The 23,052-nt window shown below is 48.4% G+C and overlaps 1 protein-coding gene across 4 annotated transcripts in view; it reads right to left on the bottom strand.

Moving 5' to 3' along the window:
* The window catches only part of ralgps1 (Ral GEF with PH domain and SH3 binding motif 1), a 723,987-nt gene that overhangs the window by 464,899 nt on the left and 236,036 nt on the right, over positions 1 to 23,052 (bottom strand). The window lies entirely within an intron of this gene.

Here is a 23,052-nt window from a genome sequence, read left to right as displayed (position 1 = left end):
CAATTCCTGACTTCCCTTTTGCAATCCCCTGCAGATTCTTTCGCCTTCAGTCTCTATAAACCGCTGGCAAATGATACCAGCCACTAAAGAAGCTCACCGTCAACTCCGTCCTCAACCTAAACTTTGTAACAGGCGTCGGACTTGGAGCAGTCAGGTAAACGTTAAAGCTGCCAACCACGGGGAAAAGCGGAATGTTCTACATTTAAGTGGTGAGGCATCATGGTTGGGTGGGGGTTGGGGTGGGATAATTTGTCACAAAAGTGACTGCGAAAAACCAACTCGAAAAACAAAGCATGGGGGGTGGGGAGAGAATTTGAGAGAAGCAGCAAAGGTGGGATCTCTCTCCATCGCCCTTCACCGGAGAGTCACCTTGAATCAGGAGATGTGGTTTGGCGGTATAACCTCCGATCATCACTGCCGTCTGCCTCTTCTTTCAATTTGCTATTTCATCTCCCACACAGCGGTCCAGCGGAAAAATTCATTTCCTTCTTTCAGTTTATCTCCTTTATTCTCCTCTACCACCTTTCAACATCCCCTCCCTTCTCAGCGCATGCCCTCTCTCTGATGCGGGACCACATTCTCCTTCGTGTTCACGCCAAAGGGAATAAGTGGGTGGTTGACGGGAGGAAAATACAAAGAGTGGAAATACACATGCTACCCTGCTTGATATTGTGTGTGGTTTCATTATCAAACAGCAGGATACTATTAATGCAAATGCTGCTCTGGGCACCATCTTATGACATCAGGGAGGATATCCTGACCTTGGAGGGAGCACATTGAAGGGCAATTCAGTTGATTAATGGTCTTAGGAAGTGGGGTTGGAAAACCACATGACCAAGGAGCATTTGTACTGAGACCATAGACCATGTATTAGCTCCAATGTTAACTCTCCAAAATTGGTCACTGCAGCAATGTTGAGGATGGGTTTTAAAAGGTCATTCTAGCCTTAATTGAATTAATAACGCCAATTCTTTTACAACCCATTTAATAGTCAAATACAATGAGCACGCAACTTTCAGACGGTAAGATTGCGGGCGCAATCTAATCGCCTTGCCAGGCTCCATTCGGGACGCAATGAGGCCGTGAAAGCACATGATATTTGTTGGACTCGTCACGCCTCACAAGATCCCATGAGGCCTCACGATCTGGATCTTGCTCATTGAGGCCAGGATTTGTATATTCAAGTGAACAGTCAGTCTCACTTGAATAAGTCCATGCCGGATCTACCCAGAACCTGGAGACCCGAGCGGATGCCGTTTAGCACTGGTTTTCACAACCGTGGAGACGTACCGGCACTTTGGGGAAGAGGGAGGTCTCCCAGGCGATTGGGCATTCCCAATGTCACAGGCACCATGACATTGCTGGCCTGGCACTCTGACGGTGCCACCTGGTGCATCCTTGGAGTGCCACCCTGGTATCACTGCTAGGCAGTGCCAAGGTGCCTAGGTAACATCATGCCCCTGCTGGGAATCAGACCTAGGGACACCGTGCCCTTTATCAGGTGAGGTACGGGGGGGGCTTGATAACCCTATGTTTTGGTGAGTTTCGGCATTGGGGGGTTTCGAAAGCCATGATTGAGGATGAAGGGGGGGGGGGGGGGGAGCGATTTACAGATCGAGGTGCCATCTAAAAATAGCACCGCGTTCGGGACAAAGTGTGGCTTTGGTGGGGCATTCCTCGCCAAGGCCCATAAATGAAGCAGAATCCTGTTTGATAGCGGGGTCGCACTCCCCGTTCCCAGCGCCGGGAAACACCCGGCTAAACGCGCCCGGCAAGGGACTCTGTTTCATTTCTGTTAAATCACACCCCACAAGGTCTGACCTCATGAAAATGTAGCAATGTTTCAGAGACCCAAGTATTTTCAACAAAAAATTTCATGTCAGATAATAAATTTTAGTTCAATTCGAAAAACACAAACAGTCATTGGCACGCTTACCAAAAAATCCCAGATATCAGAGCTTGATTCACATGTTTTTAATATATTCAGGATTGTAATAACAAACAAAGTTATGAACTATTAAGTTTGCTTTGACTTCTGGAGGATCTCCATGCTAAGTATCATGATTACTAAAGGTCAATGTCAGGTTAACTTTGTAAATAATTGAACTGATATAACCCATAACCAGAAGGATGGCTACTCGATCACTCAACAGCAATGGCACAACGTGAATAACATGCCGATATACATGCACTTTTTATGTAGTACAGTGTTACTCAAATTCCAAAAAAGCCATACTCCAGGATATCAGACCACAGGAAACAAACCTTCTACAGCCCAGGCAAATTAGGTCAATTTTTGGCTACAAATTTGACATGTATACTTCATGCAGGGAAATAAAGAAACTAGAAATTTTCATTATTGAGCGCATTATCTTCAGAGATGCAGTTCAGCGCCTAATTTTTCACATCCAATTCCAAATGATTTCAGGTCAGCATCAATATAAAATTGAAAGCAATGGTGAAACGAAATCCATCAATCTCGGCACCCCTGCAAGCCAGCTCCGTGCAGGCCTCAAGATAGTCACAATGGTTTCAAATCGCCTCCCATCTCAATTTTTAAATATTTTTTGTGCAAAATTATTCTATAGGAACCAACTGACTTCATTCCACACATTATATTGGCTATTTAAAACACGAAGACAACTAATGATTGGCCATAGTCCATTGAGGACTTACAGACATTTATCTCCATTAGAGACAATTGGTTACATAATAGCTTGAGAGGTGCCAATCTGCAGGCATAGATCAAGGCGAGGAGCCAGGCCTCCATGAACAAACTGCATACATAGTCGATGCAGGGATTGAATCTAAACCTTTGGCGTCATTCTACATCACACTCTGTAATCGACAAGCCAACTGGGCTAGTACCACTACTATAGTAGCGATAGCTGTACCACTACTGTGCCGAACTGACAGTAACTGTGTAGCACTATTAATGAGGGCGGCGTACAATTTTATCATCTGCAATTTTATTCTTCGATGTCCCAGGAGACCAGGGGTAGAGGCTTTGCAGGGGCCCCGTAACTTGCCTGTAGGAATGCATTAATGTATCAACCCACTTTGCACCGATTGAAAACAAACAACTGCAAAAAATCTACTTTCAAATCAGTGAAAAGGGGATCGTCGATGTCTTGAGGGTTCTTTTTCAGCAAAAAGTGATCTTTTGCCAGCTGAAACTACGCCCATTGGAGTGAATCATCCTTTTGGGAAGCAGTTTGGCTCTTGTCAATAGTTTTGGTATCAGGTTTTGATCACCGCACATCAACAAATTCCGGAATGGCACCTGTGCCAAAAGACAAGCTGGATGACAGCAGAGAGACCACCTCCAAAATTTCCAGGAGGCATCCGATGCTTGGCTGAGTGAACAATGGTTCTGTTAATCTTTGAGGTTTACAACTGCACGTATCGTTTGTGAAGTTACCACATTTCAACAAATCTTTCATGGCTTTCCGCCCGGACAATGATTGATTAAAATTTAAGACAGGCACATGTCAAAAGCAGAGGAATCGTGTGCGATTTTTTAAAAAAAGGAACAATTTCAGTAACTGTTCGATTCATATTGACCTTTCCTGCAACACTGCAGGGTGACAGTATTATGCTCAACAAACAGATCTATGCTGGTCAAGTGAATCAATTCTATGCTTGGAACCGTTAGGTCGTTGCCAAACAAAGTGGCTTTCTTATGCGTGCACCTAACTACCTCTCCCCGCTAAAGTTTTAAGAGCCCTTATTTATTAATTTAGAATACGCCGCAGTGGTTTTTACGATGAACATCATCAGTAAGCAGCAGCGATAATTATTCCTTTGAACCGAGTTAAAGAATTTTCCATTCACTGCAGCCTTCTGTCATATTAGTTTGCTGGATGGAATTCAATTACAACAAGACTTGAATCTCACTTTCATGCCTTGGGCAAGAAACCCGAGCTGAGGCTGCAGCACATTATTCACACACACACACACACACATCCATTGCCCCAGAGCCCTTTTCAAAAGGTACCTTTTCCAGTATGTAACTTGGTTTTTGGTTTCATGATAGATTTCACCAACAAATAGCAGCAATTGAATCATTTATCTAAAGAGCCAAGACTGAAAATGCGTCAGACATCGCAAAAAATGAACTGTGGCGAATATTGCTTTGAACTTGGTACTTGTAAAATCGAATTTAAAAACAGAAAATTGCAGCTTGTAGTTTTTCACCATTACAGCTTTGTTTTATTGCCAGCATCACTAATTTATTTCCAGTTCTCCTTTCTCGCCTCAACGCACAAATTCATTGTGACGATAAGCGAACATAGACATACTGTACATTTATTACAGAATCCCTACAGTGCAGAAGACCATTCTGCCCATCGGGTCTGCACCGACCCCCAAAACAGCACTCCCCCCCCCCCCCCCCCCCCAATCCCACTTCCCTGCCCTATCCCAATTGCCCTTAACCTATCCTACACATCCCTGGACACTCGGAGGCGCATTTATCATGGCCAATCCACCTAACCTGCACATCTTTGGACTGTGGGAGGAAACCAGAGCACCCGGAGGCAACCCGCACAGGCACGGGGAGAACGTGCAAACTCCACACGGACAGTGATCCAGGGCCGGGATCGAACCCGGGTCCTCTACGCCTTGAGGCGGCAGTGCTAACCACTGCGCCACCGTGCTGCCTTGGATAACTGGATTATTGACTGACGGGAGTCAAAGGTTATCGGAGGCAGACAGAAAAGTGGAATTGCGGCCATCAGATTAGCCATGACCTTACTGAAGGCAGAGCAGACTCGAGAGGCCGAATTGCCTACTCCATCTGCTAATTTGGATGCTGGCATGTTCATATGCCAGCCAGTATGTTAAGTTTGGTATGGCAACTGCTTGGCCGAAGATTGCAAGAAACTGCAGAGTGTGGTGAACTCAGCCCAACGCATCACACAGGCTTGCCACCGGCCCATTGATTCTATCTACACCTCCCGGTGCCTCAGGAAAGCAGACAGCATTGTCACAGACCCCTCGCACCCAGGCTTTGCCTCTTTTCCTGAAGACCCGCACATCCAGACATGGGAACAGCTTCTTCCCCACAGCTACTAGACCCCTCAATGACTCTCGCTCTGACTGATCTGTTCCCTGTAAGAACACTATCCATGACACCCTATACTGCTCTTTCTCATGTATTTGCTCTGTTTGGCCTTTGTTCCACACTGTAACCAATCACTATTTGTCAATGTACTCTCTCGATTTTTCTTTTTTGTCTACTAAGTACGTACTTTGTACGTTCCCTTGGCCGCAGAAAAATACTTTTCACTGTACTTCGGTACATGTGACAATAAATCAAATCAAAATCAAGTTGAATACAATTTTAAACTGGCCGTATTGCTCCTTCCAGTTCCTCATTCACAGCACAGGTCACTGCTGTGTTCTCAAATGGATCCTCCAAGATTGTGCCAGAGCTGACTAACCTCGACGACCACCCCATCCCCACTGCCTCCAGCCATGTGAGCTGCCTCGGGCCACAACGGACACCTGCAACTCGACAGCACTATCTGAATGGCACCCAGAATGGCACACCATTCACCGGCAGATATTTGGAACTTGTTCTATAGTATCGACAAGACAAATTTACCAGCTGTCGGCCATAGTAGGCATGTGCACTGCACTGGGGGTCACACCCCGATTTGGGTACCATCTAATTTCTCGATCATGCCTTTTGTTTTGGTTTGCCACAGAATCTAGAGAGTCAGCACTCTCCAATGTCCAGTTTCATATATCTCCAAAATGGGGCCTAGTTTGCCATTCTACAAGCTTCAATTTTGACACCAAAGTCTTCCACCTTTACACCTGCGCATACAAGGTGCGTTGGGGATGAAGAGATTTTAAGCTTTGAATGTTTTCTGGCAAAACTCTATCCTATGGGCAAATGGTTACAGGTTCTATGCAAAGTAACATCCTCGTCAAAGTCCCTCAGCACTTTACTTGTGAGTGATGCACATACCATGGTCTAGTTGAGATAAAATGTAACGTTGTCATACAAATAAAATAATTTTGGGGTTGTGTTTTGGCTGGATTGTCATCAACTAAAATTATCAAATGGATACATTCCACTGTTCAGAAGTCCTCTTTTTTCATTGATAGCCATTACATCTCGTATGCCGGGAGTTAGTGCTTTTCAAAGAATTGTAAAGGGATTGTGTAGTATCTTTTCGCATCAATACCATTGGTTACCCTTGGGGGTGCTGTCAGTGATACAGATTGGGACCTGTATTGTCTTTGACATTTGTTTTTAAAAGATTATTTGTGTCTCCATCATGAACTTACTCGATTGTGTCTGTTCTTTTTTGTTGGGAGAATGCCCTTGTGATTGGAAGCATTTAGCAGAATGGCATCCCGAATTACGAAATAATAATGTACAACATCCAGAATCAGCCCTTCAGCCGACTAATATCGAGGGAAAAAATAACAGGAGGAACGATGCAGTCACCTTTCGCCAAGCTGTTCTGCAGTGGAATGTAAAACTCTGGAAGGTGAGTGACACTTGGCAGATGTCCTGAACAGCATTCGATGCTATAGCAAACATAATAGTATTGTTTTCCTCAGTAAAGGAAAAGTGGTTCGCACTGCTTCCTCACAGCGCCAACGACCTGGGTTCGATCCGGCCTTCGGTTACTGTGTGGAGTTTGCATGTTCTCCCCATGTCTGCGTGGATTTCCTCCGGGTGCTCCTGTTTCCTCCCACAGTCCAAAGATGTGCAGGTTAAGCGGATTGGCCCTTAGTGTCCAAAGGTTAGGTGGGGTTATGGGGATGGGGTAGAGGAGCGGGCCTAGGTTGGGTGCAGACCCAATGGGCCATGTGGCCTCCTTCTGCGCTGTAGGAATTCTATTCTATAGAAGCAGCCTGCCTCCTCACGCTCAGCCCTAATGAGGTTCCATTGATCCTCAATATCCATTCAGCTTTTCATTGTCTGCCAGCTTTGTGCTACAGTAAATTGGAACAAATTCCATCACCAAACAACTTTGACTTCTCTCTGTCTTATGAACAAAGCTTTTGAAAGAACTGTGACTGTTGAAACAAAGGACGTGGGCCACATTGTCTGAATGATCAATGGACGTTGATGAATGGCAGGCCCTTCACGGGCAAGACAAGATCCAATACTGCCCTGATTATTTTTTCCAGGAAAAAAACATAACTGGGAGCTAGAAAGACACTATCCTGCAATTTACATCTCTACATGTTGGTAAATTGCTACGCCCATGTTCTTCTACATTGTCTACTTTGGGTTTGGCGAACACAGAATTCTATTGGCACAATTGAAAATTTGAAGCACTGACATGTTCAAGAAAGAAAAATCATTTTTCAATACAAGAGGCTTTAACTTCCACGAGAAGAAAGGCTTGACAATATTTTGGTGAAAATTCTGTCATGTGTTTATCGGGTATTTATTTATTTCCGCTGGTTTATTCGATGTTGTTGGCAAGTCTTCAGATAATTCATCGGCTGACAGAGGACATGCAAAATGTCACCCATGTGATTCATAAACTCATACTTTATCAAATGTTCTGACATTTATATTTGCTCCACATAATCTCACCATGGAAACATTCACCTTGGGATCTATGATGTAAGGATATTTAATGAATGCCATGGAAGTACCCCTCTGCACAAACTCAACACTTTTTAATAAGGACATGTGAGATTATGTAGAGAAATTTCACATTGCCGTGCAATAGGGAGCATGTAGCACAACAATCTGGCCAGAAGTCTACATAATATACACTCGCCTCAAGGTTGTGACTGCAAATCCAACTCGAGATTATTGAATACAGGAGTGAGGACATCTTGTTGAGGTTGTACAAGACATTGGTAAGACCACACATGAAATACTATGTTCAGTTCTGGTCACCCTATTATAGGAAGGATATTGCTAAACTAGAAAGAGCGCAGAAGAGATTTACCAGGATGCTCTGAGGACTTGATGGTCTGAGTTATAAGGAGAGGCTGGTTAGGCTGGGACTTTTCCCCCTGTAGCGTAGAAGGCTTAGGGTTGATCTTACAGAGGTCTATAAAATAATGAGGAGCATAGATAAGGTAGAGAGTCGACATCTTTTCCCAAAGTTAGAGGAGTCTAGAACTAGAGGGCATAGGTTTAAGGTGAGGGGAGAGATTTTAAAAAAGAGACCAGAGGGGAAATTTCTTCACACAGAGGGTCATGAGCATCTGGAACGGGCTGCCAGAGGCAGTGAAAGAGGTGGGTACAATTTTGTCCTTTAAAAAAGCAGTTAGGCAGTTACATGGGCAGGGTGAGTATAGAGTGACATGGGCCAAATGCAGGCACGTGGGACTAGCGTAGTGATAGAAACTGGGCGGCATGGACCAGCTGGGCCGATGGGTCTGTTTCCATACTGTAAACATCTATGACTATAACTTTTGCTTTGCCACTATTTTCCAACAGCAGGATAGTTTTTTTTCTTTATTTTCCCGAATCACTTTGGTGCAGTTTACATCGAATCAAATGGCAAGCATATAGCTTAAGCACAAAACTCCAGTCCAGGACACAACGAAAGGTCAGTAAAGGTTTCCAGAATCTGAACGGAGTGATTAGAATTTGAAAGACCTGTAACCTTCAAACTGGAGTATTGTAAATGACAGATAGCACGCACAGAAAAACAGTCATCGATAGAATTTGGGCCCTAGCCAATTTACAGTCACTTCATCAACAGGAGTTACAGCGCAGACCACACAAATACTGAAAGCACATCGACACTGATTGGTTTTCTGCAGCAATGGGAAATCACAAATTAAAAGGATCTAACTCTAAACGAACAAAGACAAATTAACCATGTCATCTTTCAAAAGAAAACAGGTAGAACAAAAACTGAATGGATAATTATTTGGGGAAAAGGAACCAAAACAGGTGGAATTAAAGGTGGACCAAAGTGTTTCAGTTGTCTTTCACACTCGGTAATTGAGGGTAATCATCATTACCCCCACACATGCAGTTACAGATTTATATATTCGCACAGGCACGGGTGTTTTGTGCGGATGTAGGTTACTGGATCAAACCAATTTAGCCAGACCATGAAGCAACAGACTAATGAGCTTATCTTGTATAATGGTGAGTCTCATGAGATATCGAACTTCCCCAATTTTGCCTCAATCATCTTGCTCATAATTAGCGCAAACCCTCTCTTCAAAGCATAGGTTTATTGCGGTGACGTGGTACCATACTGGGTGCATATTACATCACAGTTTTGACTGCATATTCTTGGATCCATTTTGAATTGATTTGTTATAATGATGTTATGGATTCATAGATGAACAGCAGGTGAGGAATAACGTACTGCAAACAAGATTTCAATCATTTTACAGCGATATACTGAAGACTCTGGATAGGTGCTGAACTAAAAGGACATTTTTTCGAGGTGAAAATTGGCCAATGTTGTATATTCATAATTTGAGCTTCCAACAATTGATCCTAACCTTTGAAGATAGGGTCCAGATTGACAAAATCTACACCACCTTAAAATATATGCATAATGCCTAACTATCCATACTATTAATGGCCTTTTCAACAAAAAAACCTTCCATCCATTTCCCTGCCTCTGCTTCAAGATATTGCATATGCTTATACTCAGTAACGGTAAGGATTTCTACATAAGCTTGCAATGGCTTAGTGTAAAAAAACTAAGCTGAAGCACTTCATGTTTGCTACCTGCTCGAATCTACATCATAAAAACAGGCCAGTCAGGGCAAAAGGGCTTGTAACCTGTGCATTTTCTTTATTTTTTAATGGGGACATGGCTATGCCAGCAATTATTGCCCACCTCAAATTGCCCTGGCGAAGCCAGTGAGCCATATCTCTGAACCGCTGCAGTCCAGGCGCTGTCAGGAGCGAGTTCCACGCTTTTGATCCAGTTTATGTGCTGCATGAGCCTCCTTCCACTCTATTTAACTCTTGCCACCCTGCCCCCACCTCCCTCTAAACCCTTCACCTTCATGTCTGCATCAAGTCTCCCCTTAAATGTGTCAACGCCAATTGTTACAAACACTCTACATGACAGCAGGTTTCACATTTACACCACACTTTAAATTCCTCACAAACTCTGCTTGATACCAGAGTGCAGTCGTGTCCTGGATTAGCTTGAGTTAGTTTTTTTCCCCCCAGGTAAAACAGCCCGGCCTGCACAATCTTTCTGCACAGTTGCATCCTGTCAATTCTGGTAACATCTCAAGGCCGTAAACCATCAGGCCCTAGGACATAGGAGCAGAAGTAGACCACTTGGCCCATCGAGTCTGCTCCGCCATTCAATACGACTGATCTGAAGTGATAATTCCGAATTCCACTTTCCCGCCTTACCCACATAGCCCTTGATTGCCTTATGGGTTAAAAATCTCTCCATCGCAGCCTTGAACATATTTAACGACCTAGCCTCTAGCTAACTCTGCAGTAAAGAATTCCACAGATTCACTATGCTCAAGAGGAAATTCATCCTCATCTCGGTCTTAAATGGGTGACCATTTATTCTCAAGATTGTCCCCTCTGGTCCTAGACTCTCCCACAAGGGGAAACTGTCTCTCAGCATCTACCCTGTCAAGCTGCCTGAGAATCCTATATGTCACAATGAGGTCACCTTTCTTCTAAACTCCAATGAGTACAGACCCAACCTACTCAATCTCTCCCCATAAAAAATCCCTCCATACCCAGGATTAAACAAGTGAACCTCCTCTGGACTGCCTGCAATGCCAATATGCCTTTCCTTAGATAAGTGGACCAAAACTGTTCACAGTATTCCAGGTGCGGTCTAAATAGTGCCTTGTATAATTGTAGCAAGTCTTCCCTATTTTAATACTCCTTTCCCTTTGAAAAAAAGACCTACATTCAATTTGCCTTCTCTATTAGCTGCTGAACTTGTGATTAATGCACGAGGATCTCCAAATCCCCCTGTGCAGTCTTTCTCCATTTAAACAATGTTCAGCCCATTTCTTCGTCTTACAAAAGTGCACATTTTCCTGCATTATTTTCCATCAACCTAGATATTACCCACTCTCAGCCTGTCTATATCCATCTGTAGACTGTTTGTGTCATCCTCACTATTATGATCCCAACAGTGGCTAGGATACTGTGTCAAAACCCCAACATTTTAGTTTACTTTGTAGGACTCTGCTGAAAGAATGATTTCCTCCAGGAGTGATTGCACACAAAAACATAGGGTTTTGGTATTTCAAAACTAAACTTTATTATGAATACAATATTAAAGTACTTCACTTCACACCCAAAAAGAATAGCTTACAATTACCCCTTAAATATTACTACTCAATTAAGAAACATACCATACATACTCAATCCAGCTCAAAATCAGCAAAGCATAGAGTAACACGTGCTTTACGGAACAGATTTGAGGCTCCACTTAGAACTCCTTCAGACTCTGGCTGATTGTCTTCAAATCGCTGTTTCAACTGGGTTGTATCAGCCTCTTCCTCGTCTTCAGACAAAACTGCTCAACTCTGCTTAGCTATTACCCTTTTTTTTAAAAACCTATCCTATCGAAAAAGAAAACGGTCTTTACTTGTGGTCAAGACAAGGATTGCCAGATCAGACTTCAACTCTTCTTTCATATCGTCTCTGTTTGAAACTCTAAGCTCCAGCTAGCAATGACATCATGTCCCCAAGCTGTTTCATGGTATGTTTCTTAATTGAGTAGTAATATTTAAGGGGTAATTGTAAGCTATTCAGGGACTTCCCCAGTCAAAACACAATGCATTAGACCAGACTGAAAACACGTTCCTCAGCTTCTGGCCCCATAAAACTCTCAAGCCCTGCAAAACAGGATTCTTTTTAAAAAACATGACCACTGCAGTCAAACACACTTTAACCCCAAGCTTTAAACCCTTAAATTGCCCAATATTTAGAATCCAATATTCCTAAAATCTTCCATTTGTCACACTCACCACTGGCCTTCCCGCCTTTTCTTACTGGGAAACGTCTATGCACTTTCTCCAGTGCTTCAATATCCTTTCTTTGTCTTACAGAGATCAGAACTCAGAGTGCCTATAGTGCAGAGGGAGGTCTATTGGGCCATCGAGTCTGCACCAAACCTATCTAGGCCCACGGCCCACCCTATTTCCGTAACTCAGTAACATCACCTAACCTTTTAGACACTAGGGGACAATTTAGCATGATCAATCCACTTATACTGTACATCTTTGGACTGTCTACATTAATCCGAGCTAGAGTTAACAAAGGTTCCATGTAAGCTTAACATTACTTTAGATTTTTTATTCTATTCTTTATGAAATTAGCCCGAATATTTTGCATTCTTTAAGACCTCCTGAAACAGTTTTGGTTCTTTCAGCACTTTATGCATTAGTATTTCCAGATCTTCTTTCCTTCTTAACCCCATTTCAGAGTCAGCTGTGCCTCAGTGGGGAGCACTCTTACCTCAAAGGGCAGCACGGTAGCGTTGTGGATAGCACAATTGCTTCACAGCTCCAGGGTCCCAGGTTCGATTCCCGGCTTGGGTCACTGTCTGTACGGAGTCTGCACATCCTCCCCGTGTGTGCGTGGGTTTTCTCCGAGTGCTCCGGTTTCCTTCCACAGTCCAAAGATGTGCAGGTTAGGTGGATTGGCCATGATAAATTGCCCTTAGTGTCCAAGATTGCCCTTAGTGTTGGGTGGGGTTACTGGGTTATGGGGATAGGGTGGAGGTGTTGGCCTCGGGTAGGGTGCTCTTTCCAAGAGCCGGTGCAGACTCGATGGGCCGAATGGCCTCCTTCTGCACTGTAAATTCTATGACAATCTATGATTGGTCAAAAGTTCAGAGGCTTGGCAACAAAAATCTAGGCCGATACCCCCCGTGCAGTCCGGAGAGTATGCTGCACTGTCAGAGGTGCTGTCTTTTGGGTAGACATGAAACGAGATGCGTGATGAAAATAATAATAATACTAATAATAATAATAAACGCTTATTGTCACAAGTAGGCTTCAATGAAGTTACTGTGAAAAGCCCGTAGTCGCCACATTCCAGCGCCTGTTCGGGGAGGCCGGTACGGGAATTGAACCCGCGCTGCTGGCATTGTTCTGCATTACAAGCCAGCTGTTTAGCCAACTGTGCTAAACCAGCCCAGGGATGTGCAAGAGGCCAGAATTGGAAGATTACTGAGATCGCAAAGGGTTGCAGGAATAAAGGAGGACACAGAGATAGGGAGGGCGAGGGCATGTAGGGATTTCAAAATATGGATGAAAACCTTGAATCCAGGCTTTGCTAAACCCAACGCCAATGCAGGAGTGTGCGCACAGGGATGATGGGTGAATTGGATTGGTCCAAGCTAGTCTACTGGCCTCAGGATTTTGGATGAGCTCAGGTTTATGTGGGATGACAGATGGAAGGGCAGCCCAGCGAGCATTGGAATAGTCAGTTCTAAAAGCATCAAAGAACTGCAGCGACTCATCGAGGCTCCTTCAACCTCAGATCTCAAATCCACAACTTCTATCATTTGTTTTTTTAAATGAAGTTTGTTTTAAATTTCCAATTAAGAGGCAATTTAGCGTGGCCAATCCACCTACCCTGCACATCTTTGGGTTGTGTGTCACTGTGCGTATGGAGTTTGCACATTCTCCCCGTGTTTGTGTGGGTTTTGCTCCCACAACCTAAAAGATGTGCAGGTCGGGTGGATTGGACACGCTAAATTTTCCCTTAATTGGAAAAAATGAATTGGATACACTAAATTTATAAAAACACAAAAAATAAATAAATTTAAATAAAAACTAAAAAGAAAAAGAAAAAAGAAATCTTTGGGTTGTGGGGGTGAGACCCACGCAGACACGGGGAGAATGTGAAACATCCACAGGGACAGTGACCCGTGCCGGGATCCAACCCAGGTCCTGGGCACCATGATGCAGCAGTGCTAACCATTACGCCACTGTGCTCCCTACTTCAACCATTTTGAAGGAAAAGGCAGCAAATACCTGGGAACACTTGTGTTCCCCTCGAAGTCAGACACCATTGGAAATAAATAGCCGTTCCTTCATTGTCACTGGGTGAGAATCCTAAAACTCCCTCCCTATCAGCACCGTTGGTGTACGTACACCACATGGACTACAGCATTCCTTTTCTCACGACAGAGGAGGTAGTGACGTAGTGGTATCATCACTGACTCATAATCCAGAAACGCAGTGATGCTCTGGGGACCTGGGTGCTAATACCGCCATGGCAGATGGTGAAATTTGATTTCAATAAAAATCTGGAAATAAAAGCCTAATGATGACCAAGAAACCATTAGTGATTGGTGTAAAAACCCATCTGGTTCACAAACGTCCTTTAGGGAAGGAAATCTGCCATCCTTACCTGGTCTGGCCTACGTGTGACTCCAGACCCACAGCAAAGTGGTTGACTCTAGATTGCCCTCAGGGATAGCCAATAAATGCTGGCACAGCCAGCGTCACCCACATCCCATGAATAAATTAAAAAGAAGGCAGTATAAAACTGTTGTTTCCTTTGGCATTCTTGGGTGGGATTCTCCGACCCCACGCCGGGTCGGAGAATCGCCGGGGGGCGGCGTGAATCCCGCCCCCACCGGCCGCCAAATTCTCCGGCACCGGAGATTCGGCGGGGGCCGGAAACGCGCCGGTCCGGCCCCCCTCGGCGATTCTCCGGCCTGCGATGGGCCGACGTCCCGCTGGTTCTTTGCCATTCCCGCCGGCGTAAATTAGACTAGGTCCCTTACCGGCGGGACCTGGTTGCGCGAGTGGGCTCCGGGGTCCTGGGGGGGCGTGGGGCAATCTGGCCCCGGAGGGGTGTGCCCCCATGGTGGCCGCCCCCGCGATTGGGGCCCACCGATCCGCGGGCGGGCCTGTGCCGTGGGGGCACTCTTTTCCTACACATCAGCCATGTCAGCCTCCGCGATGGTCGACGCGTAGGTGAACCCCCCCTGCTCATGCGTGGGGATGACGCCAGCAGCCGCTTACGCTGCTGCGCATGCGCGGACCCGCACCGGCCGGAGTCCCTTCGGCCTGGCTGGCGCGGTGCCAAAGGCCTTCCACGCCGGCCGACGGGGCGCAAACCACTCAGGCGCCGGCCTAGCCCCTGAAGGTGTGGAGGATTCCGCACCTTTGGAGTGGGCCGACGCCGGAGTGGTTCATGCCACTCCGTCCCGCCGGGACCCCCCGCCCCGCCGGGTACGGGAGAATCCCGCCCCTTGTGTCTGTCCCGAGGAGTGCAAAATGAAAAGCTCTGACAGCACGCCTGCTCTTTCAGCAATTCCAATTCTATTTATAAGCCTGTTTTACCAGAGAGTCAATATGCAAAAAACGTTTGAGTCTTTCCGCCAACAGCTAGAGAAATGTGAGCTTTTAAATTTTGCAGTAATACCATGCAAGTGTTTTAATACGGGTTACGGCATGAGCAAGTAGCATGCTTAAGACATCTGTTAAAAGGCCATATTTTCATAGAGGGGAAACCTTTGTTATTTACGGTGTTGACAAGATCAGAGTAATATAACTTGGATTGTATTATGCTCTTTATTGCATATTCACCTGTCACACCCAAATCCCTTCGCTCAAAGCCCTTTTGCCAAGCCGGCACATTCTATACACTTCTGAAGAAAGGAGCACACGATGCGCTGTAATTGCTCATGAATAACATACAAGTTATTCCAATCCCTGGATCTCACCAACCCGTATTGTGGGGGGCCAAAAAGGGTGCGCCCCAGATCGTAGGCGATATGGGAAGGCCCTGAGCTCCAGAGAATCTCTCGTGCAGACCTCCCAAAATCATGACCACTTATTTATTTTACAGTTTTTAATCACACAGGTGCATAGTATCTTCTCCATCTCTCTTCACACTCAGAATCACAGAATAATAAAATGCAGCAGAGGCCCTTCGGCCCATTAAGTCTGCAACAGACATGTGAAAGTCACCTGACCTGCCTAATCCCAATCCCAATTTGCCAGCACTTGGCCCATAGTCTTGAATGTTATGACATGCTAAGTGCTCATCCAGGTACTTCTTTTCAACAGAATCGCTCGAGAGTGAATCCAGCAATTCTTGTAGTTTCAGATGGGGCAGAATGTCCATTCATTTCTTTTTTTTAGGGCCCTGTTACCCAGATTTATATTTTGCAATTACAAACAACTAAGAGTTGCAGCCACGATTACTTTTACCCCAGCATTTTGGATTTTCCTCCATTAGCAGATCAGATCATAGGGATATGGAGCCAAGAGGTACAAATGGAGATCTGCAATGATCTAACTGAAAGACATAACGAACTTGAGGGGTTCAGCATCCTAATTCTATTCGCATAAGACACAATTTACTCGCATGCTTAGGACCTGAATATACAAACGTTTACCAACAGTATCGTTACATCGCAACACAATAAAATAATAGTGACAGAATTATCAAAATTCTGTCCAAAATATCTTCACACCCAGGTGTGCTGTACTGATACAGAGTGGAAGTTCCTGAAGGTTAACAAAAAAATGAGTTAAATATTTTATAAACGACAAGCACTTTGTTTAAAGTAAAAACGATACCAGAACGCAGATCGACTTTCAATATAAAAGGCTGTAATTTCAATATAAGCTCCACTAATCCTCTCGACTATTGAATTAACTGTACAGAGTAAGAAATTAGGACAGATATAAATCCTACTGCCATGCTTCATTAGATTTAATCCTTTACAATAGTCGTTCTTTGTATCCCATACATTATGAACGCAGGGAGCTCACAGTGCAATCCACAAATCTTGATTCCTTGCTCCCTGGAGTGTTTGTGTTACGAGCGCAGAGTTTTATAATAAGCCTCGTGGAAAGGACGGAGGAACGTGAGTAAGGGGTTAACCCTTTTCAGAGGGCTAACGCAGGCACAAGGGAAAAATGCAAAATCCTATGATTTTTAGTCAAGGAAAGAATCTTGCACAGAAGAACCACTGCCACTCCAGTGGCTGACAAGGGAAATGCTGTTAAAATGATTAGAGTGAGCATTTTATTCATGTGTCAAGCTGATTGCTCCACAAAAGAGCTACAAACATAACCTGCACAGCTATCAAGTCATTGAAAGTTGAGATAATTTGGTGGCCATGTGCCTTGGCCACAGTCTGTGCAATCCTTTTAAGTCATTGCTGAATTAGTTTACTTGGCAAGTGTACAATCCACTAAGTTTTTTTTCCGTTTTACTGTGCAGTGATTTGTCCATGTTCTTGAATGTGTAATTTATAACAACATTAATGCTGATAACAGACATACAATCAAAATTATTTTTATTCCAGGTTGTCTTGTAAAGAGTGAGTCATTTTATACTAGTCCAGTAATCATTCAAACGTTGGTGCAGAGGCATGGAATTATTAATATGTTTCAGTAAAAATTGATGCTAACAACGTGGGCAGCCATCCTTTGAGTCATGTCTACTGGATTTCCTAAAGTTTCAGTTGGCAAATAAAAGCATAAAATACATAGTATGTTAGTGAAACAAAACTACACCATTTTGCAGCCAAAAGATGACTCCTAGTTACCACAAAAAAGCAATACATGTTATACATATTGTGCCATTCTGAAGCCATCCAGAGCTAAAAGTCAACAGTGTTACTGAGACATGAAGTCATTCAGTAAACCACAGGAAGCTAGGTTGAAGGAAACAGACATTCCCTGTAGAAAAGTCTGCTTTTTACCTGTTTTTATGAGATAATCAGGTGTGATAATAATTATCGAGAGGTAAAAATTGGCTAGGTCTGTACCCCACTCTTTGTTGGATTAGTGCCGTTGGGTCTTTAATGTCCCTCATTGAGACCAGATGGGGCCGTTCTTTAACGGCACATCTGAAAGACAGCACCTCCAACAGAACTATTTTTAGGATCTATTTCCATGTTATATAAACCTCCTAGCAAACTGTTCCGTGTTACCTTTGACAGCACACTCACCTGGCAGTCAATAGGTTATTGGGCCCACACAAGCTCCTGGAGCACAAACCTAGGCCAACACTCCAGTACAGCACTGAGGGGAGTGCAGTACCGTTGGAGGTGCCGTTTTTTTGATGAGACAATAACCAGAAGCCCTATCTGCCCTCACACTGGGACACTGCAGTGGGGAGCAGCGACACTGGGCATGCGAGTGGGGAGCTGCGACACTGGGCATGCGAGTGGGGAGCTGCGACACTGGGCATGCGAGTGGGGAGCTGCGTCACTGGGCATGCGAGTGGGGAGCTGCGACACTGGGCATGCGAGTGGGGAGCTGCGACACTGGGCATGCGAGTGGGGAGCTGCGACACTGGGCATGCGAGTGGGGAGCTGCGACACTGGGCATGCGAGTGGGGAGCTGCGACACTGGGTATGCGAGTGGGGAGCTGCGACACTGGGCATGCGAGTGGGGAGCTGCGACACTGGGCATGCGAGTGGGGAGCTGCGACACTGGGCATGCGAGTGGGGAGCTGCGACACTGGGCATGCGAGTGGGGAACTGCGACACTGGGCATGCGAGTGGGGAGCTGCGACCCTGGGCATGCGAGTGGGGAACTGCGACACTGGGCATGCGAGTGGGGAGCTGCGACACTGGGAATGCGAGTGGGGAGCTGCGACACTGGGCATGCGAGTGGGGAGCTGCGACACTGGGCATGCGAGTGGGGAGCTGGTAGACTGGGTATAAATAAATAATCTCTATTGTCACAAGTAGGCTTACATAAACACTGGAATAAAATTACTGTGAAAAACCCCTAGTCACCACATTCCGGCGCCTATTCGCGTACACGGAGGGAAAATTCAGAATTCTCAGCTGGTACGGGAATTGAACCAGTGCTGCTGGCCTTGTTCTGCATCACAAACCAGCTGTCTAGTGCTGTACTGGAGCGTTGGCCTAGGTTTGTGCTCCAGGAGCTCGTGAGGGCCCAATAACCTGTTGACTGACTGAGCTAAAAGTATGCGAGTGAGGAGCTGTGAGATCGGGCAAGCGAGGGGGGAGCTGCGACACTGGGCGTGCGAGTGGGGAGCTGGGAGAACGGGCATGCGCGTGGGGAGCTGGGAGACTGGGTATGGGAGTGGGGAGCTGGAGACTGGGTATGGGAGTGGGGAGGTGGGTGACTGCGTATGGGAGTGGGGAGGTGGGTGACTGGGTGTGGGAGTGGGGAGGTGGGAGACTGGGTATGGGAGTGGGGAGCTGGGTGACTGGGTATGGGAGTGGGGAGCTGGGAGACTGGGTATGGGAGTGGGGAGCTGGGAGACTGGGTATGGGAGTGGGGAGCTGGGAGACTGGGTATGGGAGTGGGGAGCTGGGAGACTGGGTATGGGAGTGGGGAGCTGGGAGACTGGGTATGCGAGTCAGGAGGTGGGTGACTGGGTATGGGAGTGGGGAGGTGGGTGACTGGGTATGGGAGTGGGGAGCTGGGAGACTGGGTATGGGAGTGGGGAGCTGGGAGACTGGGTATGGGAGTGGGGAGCTGGGTGACCGGGTATGCGAGTGGGGAGCTGTGAGACCGGGTATGTGAGTGGGGAGCTGTGAGACCGGGTATGCGAGTGGGGAGCTGGGAGACTGGGTATGGGAGTGGGGAGCTGGGAGACTGGGTGTGGGAGTGGGGAGGTGGGTGACTGGGTGTGGGAGTGGGGAGGTGGGTGACTGGGTGTGGGAGTGGGGAGGTGGGTGACTGGGTATGGGAGTGGGGAGCTGGGAGACTGGGTATGGGAGTGGGGAGCTGGGAGACTGGGTATGCGAGTCAGGAGGTGGGTGACTGGGTATGGGAGTGGGGAGGTGGGTGACTGGGTATGGGAGTGGGGAGCTGGGAGACTGGGTATGGGAGTGGGGAGCTGGGAGACTGGGTATGGGAGTGAGGAGCTGGGAGACTGGGTATGCGAGTGGGGAGCTGGGAGACTGGGTATGGGAGTGGGGAGCTGGGAGACTGGGTATGGGAGTGGGGAGCTGGGAGACTGGGTATGGGAGTGGGGAGCTGGGTGACCGGGTATGCGAGTGGGGAGCTGTGAGACCGGGTATGTGAGTGGGGAGCTGTGAGACCGGGTATGCGAGTGGGGAGCTGGGAGACTGGGTATGGGAGTGGGGAGGTGGGTGACTGGGTATGGGAGTGGGGAGCTGGGAGACTGGGTATGGGAGTGGGGAGCTGGGAGACTGGGTATGGGAGTGGGGAGGTGGGTGACTGGGTATGGGAGTGGGGAGGTGGGTGACTGGGTATGGGAGTGGGGAGGTGGGTGACTGGGTATGGGAGTGGGGAGCTGGGAGACTGGGTATGGGAGTGGGGAGCTGGGAGACTGGGCATGGGAGTGGGGAGCTGGGTGACTGGGTATGGGAGTGGGGAGCTGGGAGACTGGGTATGGTAGTGGGGAGCTGGGAGACTGGGTATGGGAGTGGGGAGCTGGGGGACGATATGGGAGTGGGGAGGTGGGTGACTGGGTATGGGAGTGGGGTGGGTGACTGGGTATGGGAGTGGGGAGCTGTGAGACTGGGTATGGGAGTGGGGAGCTGGGAGACTGGGTATGGGAGTGGGGAGCTGTGAGACTGGGTATGGGAGTGGGGAGGTGGGTGACTGGGTATGGGAGTGGGGAGCTGTGATACGGTATGGGTGGGGAGGTAGGAGACTGGGTATGGGAGTGGGGAGGTGGGTGACTGGGTGTGGGAATGGGGAGGTGGGTGACTGGGTATGGGAGTGGGGAGCTGGGAGACTGGGTATGGGAGTGGGGAGGTGGGTAACTGGGTATGGGAATGGGGAGGTGGGTGACTGGGTATGGGAGTGGGGAGGTGGGTGACTGGGTATGGGAGTGGGGAGCTGGAGACGGGGTATGGGAGTGGGGAGCTGGGAGACTGGGTATGGGAGTGGGGAGGTGGGTAACTGGGTATGGGAATGGGGAGGTGGGTGACTGGGTGTGGGAATGGGGAGGTGGGTGACTGGGTATGCGAGTGGGGAGGTGGGTGACTGGGTATGGGAGTGGGGAGCTGGGAGACGGTATGGGAGTGGGGAGCTGGGTGACTGGGTATGGGAGTGGGGAGCTGGGAGACTGGGTATGGGAGTGGGGAGCTGGGAGACTGGGCATGGGAGTGGGGAGCTGGGAGACTGGGTATGGGAGTGGGGAGCTGGGTGACTGGGTATGGGAGTGGGGAGCTGGGAGACTGGGTATGGGAGTGGGGAGCTGGGAGACTGGGTATGGGAGTGGGGAGCTGGGAGACTGGGTATGGGAGTGGGGAGCTGGGAGACTGGGTATGCGAGTCAGGAGGTGGGTGACTGGGTATGGGAGTGGGGAGGTGGGTGACTGGGTATGGGAGTGGGGAGCTGGGAGACTGGGTATGGGAGTGGGGAGCTGGGAGACTGGGTATGGGAGTGGGGAGGAGGGAGACTGGGTATGGGAGTGGGGAGCTGGGAGACTGGGTATGGGAGTGGGGAGCTGGGTGACTGGGTATGAGAGTGGGGAGCTGTGAGACTGGGTATGGGAGTGGGGAGGTGGGTGACTGGGTATGGGAGTGGGGAGCTGTGAGCCTGGGTATGGGAGTGGGAAGGTGTGTGACTGGGTATGGGAGTGGGGAGGTGGGTGACTGGGTATGGGAGTGGGGAGGTGGGAGACCGGGTATGGGAGTGAGGAGCTGGGAGACCGGGTATGGGAGTGGGGAGGTGGGAGACTGGGTATGGGAGTGGGGAGCTGGGTGACCGGGTATGCGAGTGGGGAGCTGGGAGACTGGGTATGGGAGTGGGGAGCTGTGAGCCTGGGTATGGGAGTGGGAAGGTGTGTGACTGGGTATGGGAGTGGGGAGGTGGGTGACTGGGTATGGGAGTGGGGAGCTGTGAGCCTGGGTATGGGAGTGGGAAGATGTGTGACTGGGTATGGGAGTGGGGAGGTGGGTGACTGGGTATGGGAGTGGGAAGGTGTGTGACTGGGTATGGGAGTGGGGAGCTGTGAGCCTGGGTATGGGAGTGGGAAGGTGTGTGACTGGGTATGGGAGTGGGGAGCTGGGAGACTGGGTGTGGGAGTGGGGAGCTGGGAGACTGGGTATGGGAGTGGGGAGCTGGGAGACTGGGCATGGGAGTGGGGAGCTGGGAGACTGGGTATGGGAGTGGGGAGCTGGGTGACTGGGTATGGGAGTGGGGAGCTGGGAGACTGGGTATGGGAGTGGGGAGCTGGGAGACTGGGTATGGGAGTGGGGAGCTGGGAGACTGGGTATGGGAGTGGGGAGCTGGGAGACTGGGTATGCGAGTCAGGAGGTGGGTGACTGGGTATGGGAGTGGGGAGGTGGGTGACTGGGTATGGGAGTGGGGAGCTGGGAGACTGGGTATGGGAGTGGGGAGCTGGGAGACTGGGTATGGGAGTGGGGAGGAGGGAGACTGGGTATGGGAGTGGGGAGCTGGGAGACTGGGTATGGGAGTGGGGAGCTGGGTGACTGGGTATGGGAGTGGGGAGCTGGGAGACTGGGTATGGGAGTGGGGAGCTGGGAGACTGGGTATGGGAGTGGGGAGCTGTGAGACTGGGTATGGGAGTGGGGAGGTGGGTGACTGGGTATGGGAGTGGGGAGCTGTGAGCCTGGGTATGGGAGTGGGAAGGTGTGTGACTGGGTATGGGAGTGGGGAGGTGGGTGACTGGGTATGGGAGTGGGGAGGTGGGAGACCGGGTATGGGAGTGAGGAGCTGGGAGACCGGGTATGGGAGTGGGGAGGTGGGAGACTGGGTATGGGAGTGGGGAGCTGGGTGACCGGGTATGCGAGTGGGGAGCTGGGAGACTGGGTATGGGAGTGGGGAGCTGTGAGCCTGGGTATGGGAGTGGGAAGGTGTGTGACTGGGTATGGGAGTGGGGAGGTGGGTGACTGGGTATGGGAGTGGGGAGCTGTGAGCCTGGGTATGGGAGTGGGAAGGTGTGTGACTGGGTATGGGAGTGGGGAGGTGGGTGACTGGGTATGGGAGTGGGGAGGTGGGAGACCGGGTATGGGAGTGAGGAGCTGGGAGACCGGGTATGGGAGTGGGGAGGTGGGAGACTGGGTATGGGAGTGGGGAGGTGGGTGACTGGGTATGGGAGTGGGGAGCTGGGAGACTGGGTATGGGAGTGGGGTGTTGAGAGACTCAACAAAGTCTATAAACTCTCTCAATTAAAACAAAAAGGCCTTT

Source organism: Scyliorhinus canicula, chromosome 21, assembly GCF_902713615.1.
Source record: "Scyliorhinus canicula chromosome 21, sScyCan1.1, whole genome shotgun sequence".
Lineage (NCBI taxonomy): Eukaryota > Metazoa > Chordata > Chondrichthyes > Carcharhiniformes > Scyliorhinidae > Scyliorhinus > Scyliorhinus canicula.
Note: the sequence above shows the minus strand (reverse complement) of the source record. Positions and strands in the feature narration are given on the sequence as shown.